Here is an 18,266-nt window from a genome sequence, read left to right on the forward strand (position 1 = left end):
TATCCAGTGAGTGGCTGTTTTGTGGATGAAAATGCCTGGTCTATTTCAGAAAAGAATGGTCAGACTGTTTAGACACGATAGAAATGCAACAGTAGTTCCAATAATCAGTCCTTCCGCTAAGGAATGGAAAACACCCCCTCTGAAAGAAGAACGTGAAACTTTGAAGAATATGAGCCACAGCATCACTTCTGTCAGATTAGAACTGAACTTGCATCAACAGTTCAGGCTGATGGCGGTGGCTAAATGGTGTCGGGGATATTTTATGTAGATTGGTACTGAGGGACCAAAGGCATTATTTAAACACCCCAGCCTATCTGTGTCTTGTTGGTGACAATGTAATCCCTTTACGACCACAGTGGACCCATCTTCTGGTGGATACTTCCAGTAGGATAACACACCATGTCACAAAACTCAAATAATCTCAAACTGTTTCTTGAACATGCCAATGAGTTCAATGTACTCCAAATGCCTCTATAGACACCAGATCTCAGCCCAACAAAGCACATTTTGGGATGTGGTGGAGAGGGAGGTTTATGTGCAGCTGCATTATGTTGTCATGTCAAAATGGACCATAATCTCTGAGGAATGTTTCCAACTGCTTGTTGAATAGATGCTATTAACAAAGTCAGTTTTGACTGCAAAATAAGATCCGATGTGGTACTAACAATGTGTGCTTAATCAAAATGGCTGGTTACAGGTTATTTACTTCATTCTAACCTGTAACAAAGCTGATTGATATATGTATAACTGCATTTTCATTGGCCCCCAGAAATAATATAGAAATACTGGTGAGTGACAGCTGTTGTTAATGCTAAAGGTATGAGGCAATTTAGACACATACAAAGTCTTTAGCTAGCAACGAGCTCATGACACAACAACAAACTACTGTCTGAGTGAAAAAACCTGAACAGTCAGATAAAACAAGGGTTCCCAAAGTGGAGTCTAGACCCCCTGAAGGGGTTGAGAGATGATTTTCACAACTATTGTGATGTGACCACTGAGGTGTATGAAGGTCCAAAAGAAACAAATTAAATAAATTAATTTATCATGAAATACATCAATGCACTATCAAAAGTCCTATTCAATAATTTATAATGAATTAAAAAAAATAAATTCATAAAAAAATACATTCATTCATTCATCTTCTGTACCTCCTATTCCATAGTGGGTCACAGGGGAACTGGTGCTTATCTCCAGCAGTCTACGTGCGAGAGGCAGGGTACACCCTGGACAGGTGGCCAATTCATCGCAGGGCAACACAGAGACATAAAGGACAAACAACCATGCACACACTCATTCACACGTAAGGCCAATTTAGAGAGACCAATTAACCTATCTAATTTATCATTATCATTAAATAGAGTGAAAATTTCACTGACTTACCGGTATATTGATCAACTGCCCTGGAATCTGTATATATATATATATATATATATATATACATATGTATATGTATATATATATATATTAGCTGAGAATGTTAGGTTTGTGAACCATTAACATGAATGAATTCATCTTAGCCTAACTAAACTGAATTTACAGTTCTTGTTATGGATGAACTAACTCTACACTGCTCACCATGGTGTGAGGAAGATGATTAAATCTGCATGAAAAGCTGCATACAGCCATGTTTTTTTTTAGTCTGATGCTGTTTTCAATTCTTCAGTTTTAGTTGAGTGAGATAGGTAAGGTAGTTTTTTCACTCATACAGACACGCTTTCAGGGTGGCTTCATAAAATCAAAATGAATTCAAATAACGTTTGAAACAAAAATGTAAAGAAAACATTTTTCTTGCATTTGAAGATTTGACATTGAATTGTCTGTCTTAGTGCAGTGGAGAGAAAGAGAGATGCAGCTCATGTAAATTACAATGCTGATCCCCACTGAAGAGTTGTGTTCATTAACAATTTGGCATAAAGAGGAGCATCTTTCATCGACCTACGGTTTTCAACGTTTGAGCGAAGACCTTTTCAACCTCTTTACCTAACTGGTAATTACTCTGACACAGGGGTATGCAATCCTTTTTAATTACGTTTAACTTTCAGGAAAACCTTCACTATTCTATATTCCACATGAAGAGGGTCATGAATAGTTGAATAGAATTTTTCTCACCCATTTCTTGTACAAATTACTCCTTCATTATTTGGACCCGGTCATACTCTCTCTTGCATTGTATCCAAAGCCAATTTAATGAAACTATGGTGGATTCTTGAGGCTTTCATAATTACCTACATGAATTTTCAATTTATTTTTGGTGTGATGTGTTTGAAGTGCTCTTTTTTGTTAAGATTATACAAATAATGATTTTAATGAATGTTAGAAGCAAGAATTAGGTGCAGATGTTTGAATTTAATGTGGCTTTTTCTAATCCACACAGATTCAAGAATAAAAAACAATCCCAACATATATCTGATGAGCGTCATTTTCTGCCCTTAATATACACAAAAAACTATATTTTTGTAGTCATCAACACGGTTCTAGCATAATTGTGCCTGAATATATGACAACTCTTTTTAAAAGGAACAGTAGAGTTCACTTAAATTATTTGGCTTCCTGGAACAGACTCAACCTTTATGCATAGTCCATTAATTTTAATTAGGGTTTAGGTGAGGGTTATTCAACATACTTGTTAGCCTGCTTTATCCATTCCATTCCAAAACCAATTTTGATATGTGTTTGGGACCATTATCCTGTTGGAAGACCCAACTAGGACTAAGTTTTAGTCAGGCTGCAGCGTGTCATTCGGTCTGCTGAGAAGGTGATTGGCTGCAGTCTACTGTCGCTCCAGGAACTGTACACCTCCAGGACCCTGAAGCGGGCAGGGAAGATTCTGGCTGATCCCTCCCACCCCGGTCACAGACTCTTTGAGACTCTCCCCTCTGGCAGGAGGCTGCGGTCCATCCGGACCAAAACCTCACGCCACAAGAACAGTTTTTTCCCATCTGCCACCAGCCTGGTTAACAAAGCCCGGAAACCACACTGACACTGTCCCTTTCCCCCACACCCCCCCTTTTTTTGCTGACAGGACACCTGTAACCTGTAACTCTATGCGTTACATTAACGCTCAGCATGGACTCCTGCTTACTTGCACTGCTTTACTTGCACAATGATCACCTGCACTGTTGTATTGCTCTTGCATCTTATACTGCTCTATATTTACTCTCACTCACTTAAAACTGTGCACTTATATTTATATTATATTGTAGATATGTTTGTACTGTTTAATTTGTATTGTATTGCACCGACTACGCCAAAACAAATTCCTTGTATGTCCAAAAACGTACTTGGCAATAAAGCTTTTCTGATTCTGATTCTGATTCTGATTCTGATTCTGATTCTGATTAAAGTTCTAGTTGTTAATTAGAAGATGTATTTGAAGGTATTCTTCCTTTTCATTATTCCTCCCACTTTTTGCGATACATCATTACCACTGGCATCTAAATAGACATTTACCACTGAGCTTAACAATGGGTAAAGCGTTCTTACAACTACAAATTTACATGCACTGTATAAAAAGACACCTAGCCAATTTTCTAACTGTTTGACATCAAATCCAAAAGTTATTTTTGGTTGTTTTAGGTCAGTGGAGTGTACCAATCCCTTCTGCAACAAAACACAACAAGACACTGGGGAGGGGGGACTCGGTGCTCTACGTCCCACTCCTCTTCGGCCTGTGGGCTGCTTCCTCTCTGCTTCACTGATGACCTACCTTTGTGTGGGGCACATGGCTGCCCTGGGGTGATGCCTATGTCTGTCTGCCTGGGGCTGCAGCGGCCTTCTGGAGTCAATGCACCTGTCCTTTGCTACTCCTTGGAGCTGTGCGTTGTATGCCTTCTACTGTTCTCGCTATTCTAATATCTGTCCAGGCGCTAAGCTTGTTTGCGTACACCCACTCACCAGAAACACACTTATTTCTACTTATAGGCTCACCCACTGACGCACACACACACACACCGACACAGAAACAAAAAAAAATCCAGATGGTTGAAGGTCATACAAGCTCAGGTTACTATTACATCAATGTGGTTTGCTTAATTTTATGATGGATCCAGTCTTGATTTAACAAAGCCAATCACTCAAATAGGATTACATCTTCTTGTAGAGCACCATCTGCATCTGGTATGCCTGAAATGATGTGACAGGACATGTGAAAAAAACTCTAAAAACCTCTAAACTAGAAGAAGTAATACAAAATTCTGTCACTTGTTATTCATCCAATTAGCAAATATAATTCATGTTTGTGGGGGGTGTGGTTATGGCGCTGAACTCAAGCACGCCTTTTTGTGAGCTCTTAGTGAAACATTTGCAAAATCCTTTAAATATTTCTTTAAATAGACTAACAGTGACAATTATTCACTGGAGTAACTTATTATTATCTGCCAACGACAGTGTGCAAATGAAGAACGTGCAGAACAAATCTAAAACATACTCTTCTCTGAATGAGGAAGATAACTTCTCAGAAGCTAGTAGCCCTGCTAACCCAATTGATGTAGCTAGCCCTGTGCTACAGATGGAGGAGGATGCGGTGGAGGTCCATAACATAGATGTGATTCATATTCTCGATGGGATCAGAATGGACTTTTCCACAAAGACTGATGTAGCCTTGGAAGCTGTTCAAGACATTAAAAGGAATGTGTGGGACTTTTGAGCTCGCATGGATGAAGTGGAAGGACGCATTAGCAACGTAGAAGACGCAGTTAATGCAGAGAATGGCAAGGCAGGAGCACGGGATAAACAAATGGCTTACCGCATGAATAATCTTCATGAGCTCGAAAACTGCTCTAGCCAGTCCAACCTGCTATTAATTAACATGCCAGAGACAATGGAAAGTAATGATGCAGTTGCATTCTTAGAGAAGTGGGTTTCTGAAGCCCTGGGTCCAACGACATTCCTCTTCTAATTGAAAATTTATACAGGTTGCCCAGCCGGGCACCACTGGGCTGGTCAAACACTCCAAGAGTCCTCATCATGAAATTTCTAAACTTTCCGGACAAGATCCTAGTGATGCCAGCAGCTAGGGCCAAAGGCAAGGTTGTATGTGGTGATAAAGAGATCCTGTTTTTCCCGGATCCTTTGGTCGAGCTTCACCGACGGAAGAGAGGTTTCAACCAGGTAAAACAACAGCTAAGATTGATAAATATTTATTACGGAAAGTTTTTCCAGCCATGCTTCGGGTGTCGCCTGATGGACATACACGTAAATTTGAGTCCTCAGAAGATGCGGAAAATCTGATCAAAGATTTGCAGAGCGCAGAGGGCTCACAATCCTCACTAAATTGAGCCACTGAATCCTTCAGTATTCCTCTGTCATTCCTAAAATTTCAGTAACAGCAAAATAAAATGTTTGGTTTGGACGTGATGGCTGTGACTTTCATTTCTTGTTTTTCTTTATTGTTGTTTATACCCTTTTAACACTTCTCCAATTCCTTAATTTCACTTATAAAAGATAAGAGGCTGCCATGGGCCCTCCTTAAACAGGCTTACATTTAGCTATCTGGGAAGTGTTTATGCATGGTTTTGTCAGCTCTCCTGAAGTAGGATGAAGCTGCAAGTAAGACTAACATGTTTGCTTGGTGTAGATTTGTATGTGTAGAACATAATTGTGTTGCCAGAGGAGAGACTAAATTACACCCTTTAATCAAAGTTTTTGACAGGTGAACTTGTGACCTTAAGGGGGGTCATGGGGTTCATGGGGGGGGGGGGGTGTAACTGAGGGGCGTAACCATGCATGCCAATTGGATGTCGTCATTAGGGGGGAGACCTTAAATGAACCAATTAAAACAGAGGGTTGTGTATGATATAATACAACAAGACAAATATGGTAATATCAGAAACTGTATAGCATCAGCACCAATTAAAAAAGAGGGGTGCGTTTGTAAGGCTTGTTAAACCTTGAATAAAACAATGAAAACAATGGGGCGTGCTTTAGTGTTGGATTTAAATACTGGCATAAAACTACACTTTACATGCAGCATTCATTGGAAAAGAACACACGTTTAACAATGGTTAGAGTTAAGAGGTTTAATCGTCAAGCGGAGGAGAAACGCAACGCGTGCCAAGATAATGAACAAGCAACTGCATCATCTATATCATCAACTTCCTCATCTGAAATATCTATCCGAATTCCCGTCATGACATACTCTACCGATGATGATGATCCAACTTCAACAACCACGGCTGAAAATTAGACCTCGGGTCAGTAAAGAGGTATGTGAGTTCTGTGCAAAACCCCAGTAACAGTCTACCAGCATTCATCCCGTGAATTGGAAGCTCCTAAGAAATCAACATACTACCTTTGCAAGGTACAAAGACCCCTGTTGGACACTCTGCAGGAAGAGTGGTCTTTGGAGCCATATGGGCTGTGTGGTGTATGGGGTTATATTTTCAAGTATGAAATAGGAGAGCTCTGGCTGTATCAACTGGGTCAATATGAGGAACTTGATCCATCATCAACTCTGTGTACTCTCACCCACAACGACTGGGCTGTGTTAAGGCCTGCAATCCCGCACCTTAATGATAGCCCTCAAACAGTCTCAATGCAGGAGAGGGAGGATGAAGAAGAAAATTAACTGTCTCCGAGAATGTTTCATATTCCATCCGATGTTGAAATAGCTGAGAGAGAACCTCTCTTTAGTGCAGTGTGGGGGTCAAAAACCACTGGGACTGGTGGCTGGTCTTTTTGGGAAAGCAGAAGCAAGAAGAACCAGACGAACCCCTCAGATCTGTTTGTGCTGGAGGCACACAGGACTGTGGCATATTCAAGACAATGCTGGCTCTGCCGTGTGAAGCTTGGGCAGAGAAGATGAGTGAAATTGGACAGCGTCTTTCCAACCTTTTCCACAACTCACGCTGTTGGATTGATGTCATGTCACTGAAAAAAACGCCAACGTTCCCTGTTTTACGTCTAAACCACACCCTCTTCTGAGGACCCGCCCCCTTCCTATGACATACAGTACAGACCAAAAGTTTGGACACACCTTCTCATTTAAAGAGTTGTCTTTATTTTCATGACTATGAATATTGTAGCTTCACACTGAAGGCATCAAAACTATGAATTAACACGTGGAATTATATACTGAACAAAAAAGTGTGAAACAACTGAAAATATGTCTTATATTCTAGGTTCTTCAAAGTAGCCACCTTTTGCTTTGATTACTGCTCCGCACACTCTTGGCATTCTGTTGATGAGCTTCAAGAGGTAGTCCCCTGAAATGGTTTTCACTTCACAGGTGTGCCCTGTCAGGTTTAATAAGTGGGATTTCAAGCCTTATAAATGGGGTTGGGACCATCAGTTGTGTTGTGCAGGAGGTAGATACAGTACACAGCGGATAGTCCTACTGAATAGACTGTTAGAATTTGTATTATGGCAAGAAAAAAGCAGCTAAGTAAAGAAAAACAAGTGACCATCATTACTTTAAGAAATGAAGGTCAGTCAGTCCGAACAATTGGAAAAACTTTGAAAGCGTCCCCAAGTGCAGTCACAAAAACCATCAAGCGCTACAAAGAAACTGGCTCACATGAGGACCGGCCCAGGAAAGGAAGACCAAGAGTCACCTCTGCTGCGGACGTTAAGTTCATCCGAGTCACCAGCCTCAGAAATCGCAGGTTAACAGCAGCTCAGATTAGAGAACAGGTCAATGCCACACAGAGTTCTAGCAGCAGACACATCTCTAGAACAACTGTTAAGAGGAGACTGTGTGAATCAGGCCTTCATGGTAAAATAGCTGCTAGGAAACCACTGCTGAGGACAGACAACAAGCAGAAGAGACTTGTTTGGGCTAAAGAACACAAGGAATGGACAATAGACCAGTGGAAATCTGTGCTTTGGTCTGATGAGTCCAAGTTTGAGATCTTTGGTTCCAACCACCGTGTCTTTATGCGGCACAGAAGAGGTGAACGAATGGACTCTACATGCCTGGTTCCCACCGTGAAGCATGGAGGAGGAGGTGTGATGGTGTGGGGGTGCTTTGCTGGTGACACTGTTGGGGATTTATTCAAAATTGAATGCATACTGAACCAGCATGGCTACCACAGCATCTTGCAGCAGCATGCTATTCCATCCGGTTTGCGTTTAGTTGGACCATCATTTATTTTTCAACAGGACAATGACCCCAAACACACCTCCAGGCTGTGTAAGGGCTATATGACCAAGAAGGAGAGTGATGGGGTGCTGCGCCAGATGACCTGGCCTCCACAGTCACCGGACCTGAACCACATCGAGATGATTTGGGGTGAGCTGGACCGCAGAGTGAAGGCAAAAGGGCCAACAAGTGCTAAGCATCTCTGGGAACTCCTTCAAGACTGTTGGAAAACCATTTCAGGTGACTACCTCTTGAAGCTCATCAACAGAATGCCAAGAGTGTGCGGAGCAGTAATCAAAGCAAAAGGTGGCTACTTTGAAGAACCTAGAATATAAGACATATTTTCAGTTGTTTCACACTTTTTTGTTCAGTATATAATTCCACATGTGTTCATTCATAGTTTTGAGGCCTTCAGTGTGAAGCTACAATATTCATAGTCATAAAAATAAAGAAAACTCTTTGAATGAGAAGGTGTGTCCAAACGTTTGGTCTGTAATGTATGTTATAAGTGTAACAGACACCAGGATACTTTATATCATTGTCTGTGGAAGTGTGAAAAAATTCAAAAATTTTGGTCTTCAGTGTTAAAAACCATGATGGACCTTTGTCTACTGCAGGCTAAAATATCCATTGTGCTGTATTGGAAGAATGTTGATTGTCCCTGATTTGATCACAGGTTAAATAACTTACCAGCGAGTTTGGCTCTTGAAAAATGTATCGATATTGTTAGAAATAAGGCTTCCAAATTTTACAACATATGGAAGATGTCTGGGATGCATATACACTGCTCAAAAACATAAAGGCAATGATTAAACAACACAATATAACTCCAAGTAAATCAAACTTCTGTGAAATCAAACTGTCCACTTAGGAAGCAACACTGATTGACAATCAGTTTCACATCTTGTTGTTCAAATGGAATAGACAACAGGGGGAAATCTTTGGCAATTAGCAAGACACACTCAATAAAGGAGTGGTTCTGCAGGTGGGGACCACAGACAACTTCTCAGTATCTATGTTTTCTGGCTGATGTTTTGGTCACTTTTGAATGTTGTTGGTGCTTTCACACTCGTGGTAGCATGAGATGGACTCTACAACCCACACAAGTGGCTCAGGTAGTGCAGGATGGCACATCAATGCGAGCTGTGGCAAAAAGGTTTGCAGCCACATGGCCTGACTGCCATTAGGTACCAAGATGAGATCTTCAGACCCCTTGTGAGACCATATGCTGGTGCGGTTGGCCCTGGGTTCCTCCTAATGCAGGACAATGCTAGACCTCATGTGGCTGGAGTGTGTCAGCAGTTCCTGCAAGATGAAGACATTGAAGCTATGGACTGGCCCGCCCATTCCCCAGACCTGAATCCGATTGAGCACATCTGGGACATCATGTCTCGCTCCATCCACCAACGTCACGTTGCACCACAGACTGTCCAGGAGTTGGCGGATGCTTTAGTCTAGGTCTGGGAGAAGATCCCTCAGGAGACCATCGTCTCATCAGGAGCATGCCCAGGCGTTGTAGGGAGGTCATACAGGCACATGGAGGTCACACACAATACTGAGCCTAATTTTGACTTGTTTTAAGGACATTACATCAAAGTTGGATCAGTCTGTAGTGTGATTTTCCACTTTAATTTTGTGTTTGATTCCAAATCCAGGCCTCCTTTGGTTAATAAATTCGATTTCCATTGATGATTTTTGTGTGATTTTGTTGTCAGCACATTCAACTTTGTACAGAACAAAGTATTCAATGAGAATATTTCATTCATTCAGATCTAAGATGTGTTATTTGAGTGTTCCCTTTATTTTTTCGAGCAGTGTATAAACTGTATATATATTCTATTTACCTTGGGAGTGTATGATGTGAACTAGGATAATTGTTTTTTTATTTACCTTTTCTACAAGAACTGTTTGTGATCAAGTTTATGGAGGAATTTCTAAATTTTTCTTTGTTTGTTTTGACTGGCAAGCCACGTTCAGTGTTCAAGAAGTTTAATTTGTTTGAATGTTAACAGATAAATGGAAAATCTAATAAATATATGTTTAAAAAAATAATTCATGTTTGTGATCCCAGTCAACCTAAAACTGTAAAAGTTTAGTCTAATTTAGTTTCAGACACAAAGAAAAAACTGTCATTTATTTTTACCCTCCTTCTGTCCCTTGGTAGTTAATTCAGGAAAGCTGTTAAAATATTGCACAGAGAAATAGAAATCTCCTTCAAGAAGCATGGTCAGTTTTTAATTTTTATTATGTAAACAAATGTGACTTAATAGACTCATGTCTGTGCTGTGTAAGCAGTTATAAATCCTGCAGAAATCCCTGTATTTAAATGTTATGCAAAAATACTAATCTTGACCACTTAGTTTATATTTGTTCCAAAATAATGCACTTCAATGAGTACACTAGTCTGTAAATATACACTGTATTGCCAAAATTATTCTCTAATCTGCTTCGCATACCGTACATATAACATTGAGTGACATCCTAGTCTTAATCCACAGAACGCCCACTCTTTGCAGTTATACCAGCTTCCACTCTTCTAGGAAGACTTTACTTTACGTTTAAGGGTGTATTTATGGGAATCTTTTACAATACTTCCAGAAGTGCACTTGTGAAATCACACTGATGTTGGATGAAAAGTCGTAGGTTTCAGTCTCTGCTTTAATTTATCTTAAAGGTATTCCATTGGGTTGAAGTGAGAACTCTGTGTAGATCAGCCAAGTTCATACACACCAAACGTCATCATCCATGTCTTTATGGATCTTGCTTTATGCATGTTGGAACAGGAAGGAGCCATCTCCAAACTGTCCCCACAAAGATGCAAATTAGAAAAGGGTTGGGAAAGTCTTGGTATGTTGAAGTATTATGAAAAGCAGCCATTTTTGTTTTTTCAGTACATGATAAACTATGTACAGAAAAACAATCTCTAAAAGAGCTTATAAAACTTATAAAGGTGATATATTCTTATTGTGTTAGCTATCCAACACATTAAACTTGCAGCCATTGCTCTCGGAGGTTTGGGTAAAATGTAAGACACAAGAGCAACTTAGACATGAGTAGACAGGCTTACTGACCACACATTCTCTAGAGGTGGAGCTTCTGCTACCCACAATGCATTGAAACCATCAACTATGCCATACAAAAAATACAGATAAACCAATACTGGCTGAAAATTTGTTTTTAGCCGATTCTTTTAACATGAATTGCAACCAATGGAATATGAAATATTTATCACAAAATTATTATGAACTTCTTTTTTAAACATACTTTACTGATGGCAGAACAACCATAATACCTTCTGCACCAATCTTTACATTTGATTCAACACTGTGATGCAAGTTCTGACCTCAATCACTCATCTCTGTCATTTTGTTTGTTGCCGATTTGACCCATATGCAGAAAACACTCAAAAAGATTATAAAGTTTAAAGCGTTTATTTTATCACAGGATCGTGGAAGGCGTGGTCCGGGACAGGAACTCATTGGCTACGTGGAGAGGTAACAGGTAAGTGGTGGATTGTAACAGTTAGGATTTGCTGTGTAATGTATCTTACAGTTGTAGGTGTGGATGGCTCACTGGAGGAGATAAGGTTCCGGGTCTGGTAAGCTTGGTAAGCCTGGTTACGTAGGTTTGACTGTTCCTTCCCAAGGATCAGAACTTAGGTTCAGTGCATTCTTTCAGATGGAGTCCAGAGGTGCTGCTCGTTGGAGGGTGGACAGGGTTCACTCAGAGGAAGCTGAGGTTATGGTGTCTTGTTGCTGCCAGCGGAGCTTGACGGAATATCCAAACTCAAATTCTTGGCATGAAAAGGCGAAGGCAGGTAGGTTCTTCAAAGGAACTTGACCTGTGTCCAAACTGAACCTGGAAACAAGTAAGGACAAGATCAATAAGTCTAGGCTTAGCATAAACATGGAGTTCGTTTACTTTGGCCAGTTGAATGTACCACAGAGGCAAAACACTCAGGCGTCGAAGTGATGGCAGCATGCTCCTTTTAAACCCCCCAGCTGAGATGGAAAACACCTGTCCTTAACCCAACAGAGCACAAGCGGCACCTAGGGGTGAAGTACACTTGATAGCAGGCACAAAATAAAGTCAGCAACTCCCAGAACCCGACATCATCCCCCCCTCAACAGCTGCCGCCTGGTGGCCCAGAAGAACCAAGAGAAACACGATAGTCACTAATTAAAGAAGGGTTGCAGATAAACGACCGAGGCACCCAAGAACGGTCCTCAGGACCAAAACCCTCCCAATCCACGAGGTATTGCCAGCCCCTACCCCGCTGACGGGAGTCCACTATGCGGCGAACCGAATAAACAGGATGCCCCTGAAAGTCCCGGGCGGGTGGAGGGCGTTCGGCCGGTGGGCAAAACCTGCTGGTGGACACTGGTTTGAGCTGGGACACATGAAAAGTGGGATGAATCCGGAAACTGGGCAAGAGACGGAGGCGAACAGTGGTGGGACTAATAACAGACAATATCTCATAAGGACCAATGAATCTAGGAGAGAGTTTTCTGGAGAGAGTCTTAAGTGGGATGTCCCGGGATGAGAGCCAGACCTTTTGACCAGGTTGATAAAGAGGCGCCGGCCGGCTCCGTCTATCAGCAAAGTGTTTGTTTTGGAGTGCAGTTCTTTGCAGGGCCCTGACCGTGGAATCCCAAACCCGTTTACAGCGGCGAATGTGATGTCTGACGGATGGAACAGCTATTTCCTTCTGGTTGGCGGGGAACAATGGTGGCTGATAGCCCAGCGAAACCTCAAATGCAGAATGACCTGTTGCAGATGAGATATGTGCAATTTGTGAGTACTCCACCCAGGGTAAAAAATTGCTCCAGTCTATGGGGTTAGAGGAAGTCAAACATCTAAGGATGCTCTCTAGTTCCTGATTCATGTGCTCTGTTTGACCGTTGGACTGTGGGTGGTAACCTGAAGTCAGGGAAACTTTGGCCTCTAAAGCCACACAAATTTGCCTCCACACTTGGGAGGTGAATTGGGGACCACGATCAGAGAGGATTTCTTGTGGTATCCCATGAAGCCGGAATACATGTTTAACTAGTAGGTTTGCAGTTTGGAATGCAGAGGGTAATTTCTTTAAAGGAATGAGGTGACAGGCCTTGGAGAAGCGGTCCATGATAGTGAGGATTGTGGTCATTCCATGAGAGTTAGGCAGTCCAGTAACAAAATCTAGGGCAATGTAAGACCAAGGGCGTGCAGGGATACTGAGGGGCTGGAGCAAACCTGCTGGGGGCTGGCTAGTTGGCTTATTTCGAGCACATGTGGCACACGCTTTGACGTATTCAGTCACGTCCTTGTGTAGCGACAGCAACCAGAATCTCCTGGAGATCAAAGCCACTGTCCAACTGGTTCCGGGGTGAGCTGAAAACTTGGTTGAATTGAACCAGTGGATGAGTTGCACTCGAACAGAGGTGGGAACAAAAGTACGGTTAGGTTGTCCGGTCTTAGGGTCAGGTTCATGTTGTTGAGCTTGTTGGACTATACTCTCAATCTCCCAAGTGAGTGAACCTACTATGCAGCTGGGAGGTAAGATGGGTTCAGGTTGTTTTTTGGACTCATCAGACGAAAAATTATGGGAAAGGGCATCAGGTCTGTAAGGAATGCAGACGTTAAATCGGGAAAAAGATAGGATACATTTTTGTGATCCGTCCGTATCAAAATAGGATGCTCGGCACCCTCCAGCCAATGTCGCCACTCCTCCAGCGCCAGTTTGATGGCTGCCGCCCCCACTCCCATGTCTGAGGCGTCTACTTCTCATGTGAACTGCTTGGCTGGGTTAGGGAGGATCAGAATGGGTGCTTGAGAGAATCTTTGCTTCAATAGATGAAAAACTCGATCGGCCTCCGGATTCCACTTGAACTGAATTTTGGAAGAAGTTAATGCAGTTAGAGGAGCAGCAGTATGGCTATAGTTGTGGATAAATCTCCAGTAGAAATTTGCAAATCCAAGGAATCTCTGGAGCTGTTTGCGTGAATCTGGGAGTGGCCATTCCAGGACTGCCTTGATTTTGTCTGGATCTGAGCGAACCTGTCCATCCTCTAGAATGAACCCCAGGAAGGTGACTGAACTCTTATGGAACTCACATTTTTTTGTTTTAATGAAAAGCCGATTTTCCAAGAGACGTTGCAGGACTTGACGGACATGGTGGCGATGTTCGATGATGTTCTTAGAATAAATGAGAATGTCATCTAAGTAAACGAAAACAAATATATTCAAAAAATCTCAGCACATCGTTCACTAACGCCTGAAACACTGCAGTTGCATTGCTAAGTCCAAATGGCATAACCCAATATTCAAAATGATCTAGGGGCATCTTAAATGCTGTCTTCCACTTGTCTTCCTTGTGAATCCGTACAAGGTGGTAAGCATTTCGTAAGTCCAACTTAGTGAACACAGTGGAACCATGGACTGGTTCAAAAGCAGATGAGAGTAATGGTAACGGATATTTATTCTTAACTGTGATTTGATTAAGTCCACGGTAATCAATACGTGGGCGTAATGATCCATCCTTTTTGCCGACAAGGAAAAAACCAGCACCAAGTGGAGAGGATGATGGGCGGATGATTCCAGCTGCCAGAGACTCAGAAATATATTTCTCCATGGTAATACGTTCAGGCTGAGAAATATTATATAGCCGACTTGATGGTAAAGGTGCTCCAGGAAGAAGATCAATTGCACAGTCATAGGGCCGGTGAGGAGAGAGAGAGAGGGCCCTGGATTTGCTGAAAACCATTTTCAGGTCATGATATTCAGAGGGAACTCGAGTGAGATCTGAAGGGTCCTCCCCCTTATGGTCCATAACCGGGATGTTAGGTGAAACAACTGACTGTAAACAAAGAGACAAAAATTTAGATGACCAGGATTCGACTCGAACTTCTGCGCAGTTAAGATGAGGATTATGAATCTGCAGCCAGGGAAAGACTAGGACTACAGAACTCTGAGAAATGGGAACAACAAGAAGCGAAATATATTCTCTGTGATTACCTGATGTTATCAGTTCGAGCAGTTTGGTTTGGTGGGTAATGCTGTGGAGAGAATTTCCATCCAGAGCTTGGACTTGATGTGGCACAGGGAGAGGTTCTGTTTCAGTCTGATATTTACTGACTAGGGTTTGATCAATTAAATTTTGATCGCTACCAGAATCGATTAGGGCTGACAGGCTGATAAATTCATTATTAAATAAGGTGGCAGGCAAGGTAAATCTAGGGGTCTTGGAGCTACAAAGTCGGTCCGCTGGCTTCGCCTTCACAGTCGACGGATCCCCCTTTTGGCCGAAGAGGGCAGGTAAACACGAAATGATCAGCTGAACCACAATAGAAGCACTGATTAGCCTCCTTTCGATGCTGTCACTCGTCAGGAGTAAGCCTGGTCCTCCCTAGTTGCATGGGTTCTGGTTCTGCGGAACAGAGCGGCTGAGCTGCTGCGGAAGTAGATCTAGAGCCTGAGGGTGATTAGGGTTTATTTACCAATCGCCCAGACCGGATTCTTTTTCTCTCTCTCATTCGTGAATCGATTCTTATAGCTAGGGCAATGAAATCGTTTAGTTCTTTAGGCTCATCCAACAGGACTAACTCGTCCTTTAGGGCCTCATCCAATGACTGAAAAAATGTGGCTTTAAGAGCCGACTGATCCCAACCTGAAGCTGCTGCCAATGTGCGGAAATCTATGGAGAACTCAGTTAAAGGTTTGTTCTGTTGTTGTAGCGCCCACAGGCGGCGTGAAATATGAGTCTGACCGGTCTCTTGAGCAAATATTTGTTTAAACTCTTTGATAGATTCCTCATAGGTGCATCCAAACTGATTACAATCAGTAAATACAGAGTCTGACCACCGAAGTGCCTTTCCAGTTAATAACCCTAGGACATATGAAATCTTGACATCATCGTGAGGAAAAGATTGAGGTGACCGGTTGAACACCAGCTTACACTGTAGTAGAAACCCTCCACAGTCTCCGATTTCTCCAGAAAATTTCTCCAGATTAGGGAAGTTACGTCACGTCCAGGAAGTAATTGTTGAGACAACGGAGTTTCGGTAGCGCCACCAGGCGAAGGGGAGTCCTTGGTACTGAGGATATGCTGCAAGAGAGATGAGATTTGTCCAAGCTGCTGGTTAGTTTCTTTCTGTTGTTCGTGGAGTAAGCGGAGAGATGAACCTTGAGCCTGAATTTGGTGACTATGTTCGGAAAGAGTTTTTTAAGTGTCTCTGCTGGGTCGGCTTGGCCTGAGTGTTCTGTCATTTTGTTTGTTGCCGATTTGACCCACATGCAGAAAACACTCAAAAAGATTATAAAGTTTAAAGCGTTTATTTTATCACAGGATCGTGGAAGGCGTTGTCCGGGACAGGAACTCCTCGGCTACGTGGAGAGGTAACAGGTAAGTGGTGGATTGTAACAGTTAGGATTTGCTGTGTAATGTATCTTACAGTTGTAGGTGTGGATGGCTCACTGGAGGAGATAAGTGTTGGGGTGCGACATTTTGGACTTTGTTTGTGGCTTTGTGTTTGTTTACCTTTTGCTTAGATGTTTCTATTTTGGTTTTTGTATCATGTTTGTTTAGTTCTCTTGCTCACTTTACCACCTCCTAGTGTTTTGTTGTTTCTTTCCCCTCGCTCCTAGTCTCCTTTAGAGGTTGCTTTTCTATTGTTATGGTTTTCTTATGATTATGATTATTATTGTATTTGTTGTTATTCTAGTTCTCTTGTCCTCGTATTATTCTAGTCCCCTTGTCTTCCTTGTATTCTCTAGTTTAATTCCTCATTTATTATCTTTATGTTTATTTATGGTTTGGTATTTGTTCACTTTGCACTCTTCTTGTTTACTAGTTTATGTTCTCTGTTCTTTCTCGTCTTGGTTCCCTTTCTGTGTTTTATTCTATTCTGTGTTAGTTCCTTTATTCTATTCTTTCTAGCTTAGTTCCTCATGTTTAGTTTCTATAGTTCTAGTTCTCCCTCCTGTTAGGTCAACTTTAGTTATTGTTTACATCTTAGTTTGTATTTAGTTTAGTCTTCTCTTCCTCTGCTTCATTCCCTGTTTGGTTCAGTCAGTGTTTAATTTTGTTTACATTTGTACTCAGGGTTTCTTTATGGTTTCTTTGGATAGTTCTTAGGTTATGTTGTTCTTTTGTTCCCTCTAGTTTCTCTGTTTACTTTAGTGAATCATTATTCTAGGTTCTTATGTTTATTTGGTTCTTTATCTTTGTCCTTAGCTTCCTTTAGTTCTGGTTCCCTGATTCTTGTTAATGCAGTGCTTACTTATAGTTTTGTTTTGATAGTCAGTTCCTTTTAGGTTATGTTTTAGTCCAGTTCCTCTCATGTCCCCTTTGTTTTCTAGTTAGGTCTCCTTAGCAACTATCCATACTCATCCAGTTCTCTACAGCCTGGTTCACACCTGTTTTCTATTCTCCTCTGATTTCCTGCCTCTGTGTCTCATTGGTTCATACTCCACTCCCCTCTGCTTATAAGCTCTCTAGTTCTCTTTGTTCTCCGCTGGTTCCTTCCATCTTGTCACCCTCGTTCTTGTCCGTTCCGTCCACTATTATGCCAATGCCTATGTTTTGTGCTACGTTCCTGCAGTCGTTTCATGCAAGTTTTGGCTCAGCTCCTGTTTACCCCTGCAGTGACTATTGCTATGTTTTTGCTATGTTTTTTGAAACCTTTAGAATGTGGACTATGCAATGTTTTGCTACATTTTGAGAAGAAGCCTTTGAATAAAAACTTTAGACATTTACAACATGCTGCTACCCAGCTCTTGTCTGCGCTTTGGTCCGCCAGAAAACTCGACCGTGACAATAAGGTTCCGGGTCTGATAAACTTGGTAAGCCTGGTTACGTAGATTTGACTGATTCTTCCCAAGAATCACAACTTAGGTTCGGTGCGTTCTTTCAGATGGAGTCCAGATGTGCCGCTCGTTGGAGGGTGGACAGGGTTCGCTCGGAGGAAGCTGGGGTTATGGAGTCCAGTTGCTGCAAGCGGAGCTTGACGGAATATCCAAACTCAAATTCTTGGCATGAAAAGGCGAAGGCAGGTAGGTTCTTCAAAGGAACTTGACCTGTGTCCAAACTGAACCTGGAAACAAGTAAGGACAAGATCAATAGGTCTAGGCTTAGCATAAACATGGAATTTGTTTACTTTGGCCAGTTGAATGTACCACAGAGGCAAAACACTCAGGCATTGAAGTGCTG

The sequence above is a fragment of the Girardinichthys multiradiatus genome, chromosome 9 (assembly GCF_021462225.1).
Source record: "Girardinichthys multiradiatus isolate DD_20200921_A chromosome 9, DD_fGirMul_XY1, whole genome shotgun sequence".
Classification (NCBI taxonomy): Eukaryota; Metazoa; Chordata; class Actinopteri; order Cyprinodontiformes; family Goodeidae; genus Girardinichthys; species Girardinichthys multiradiatus.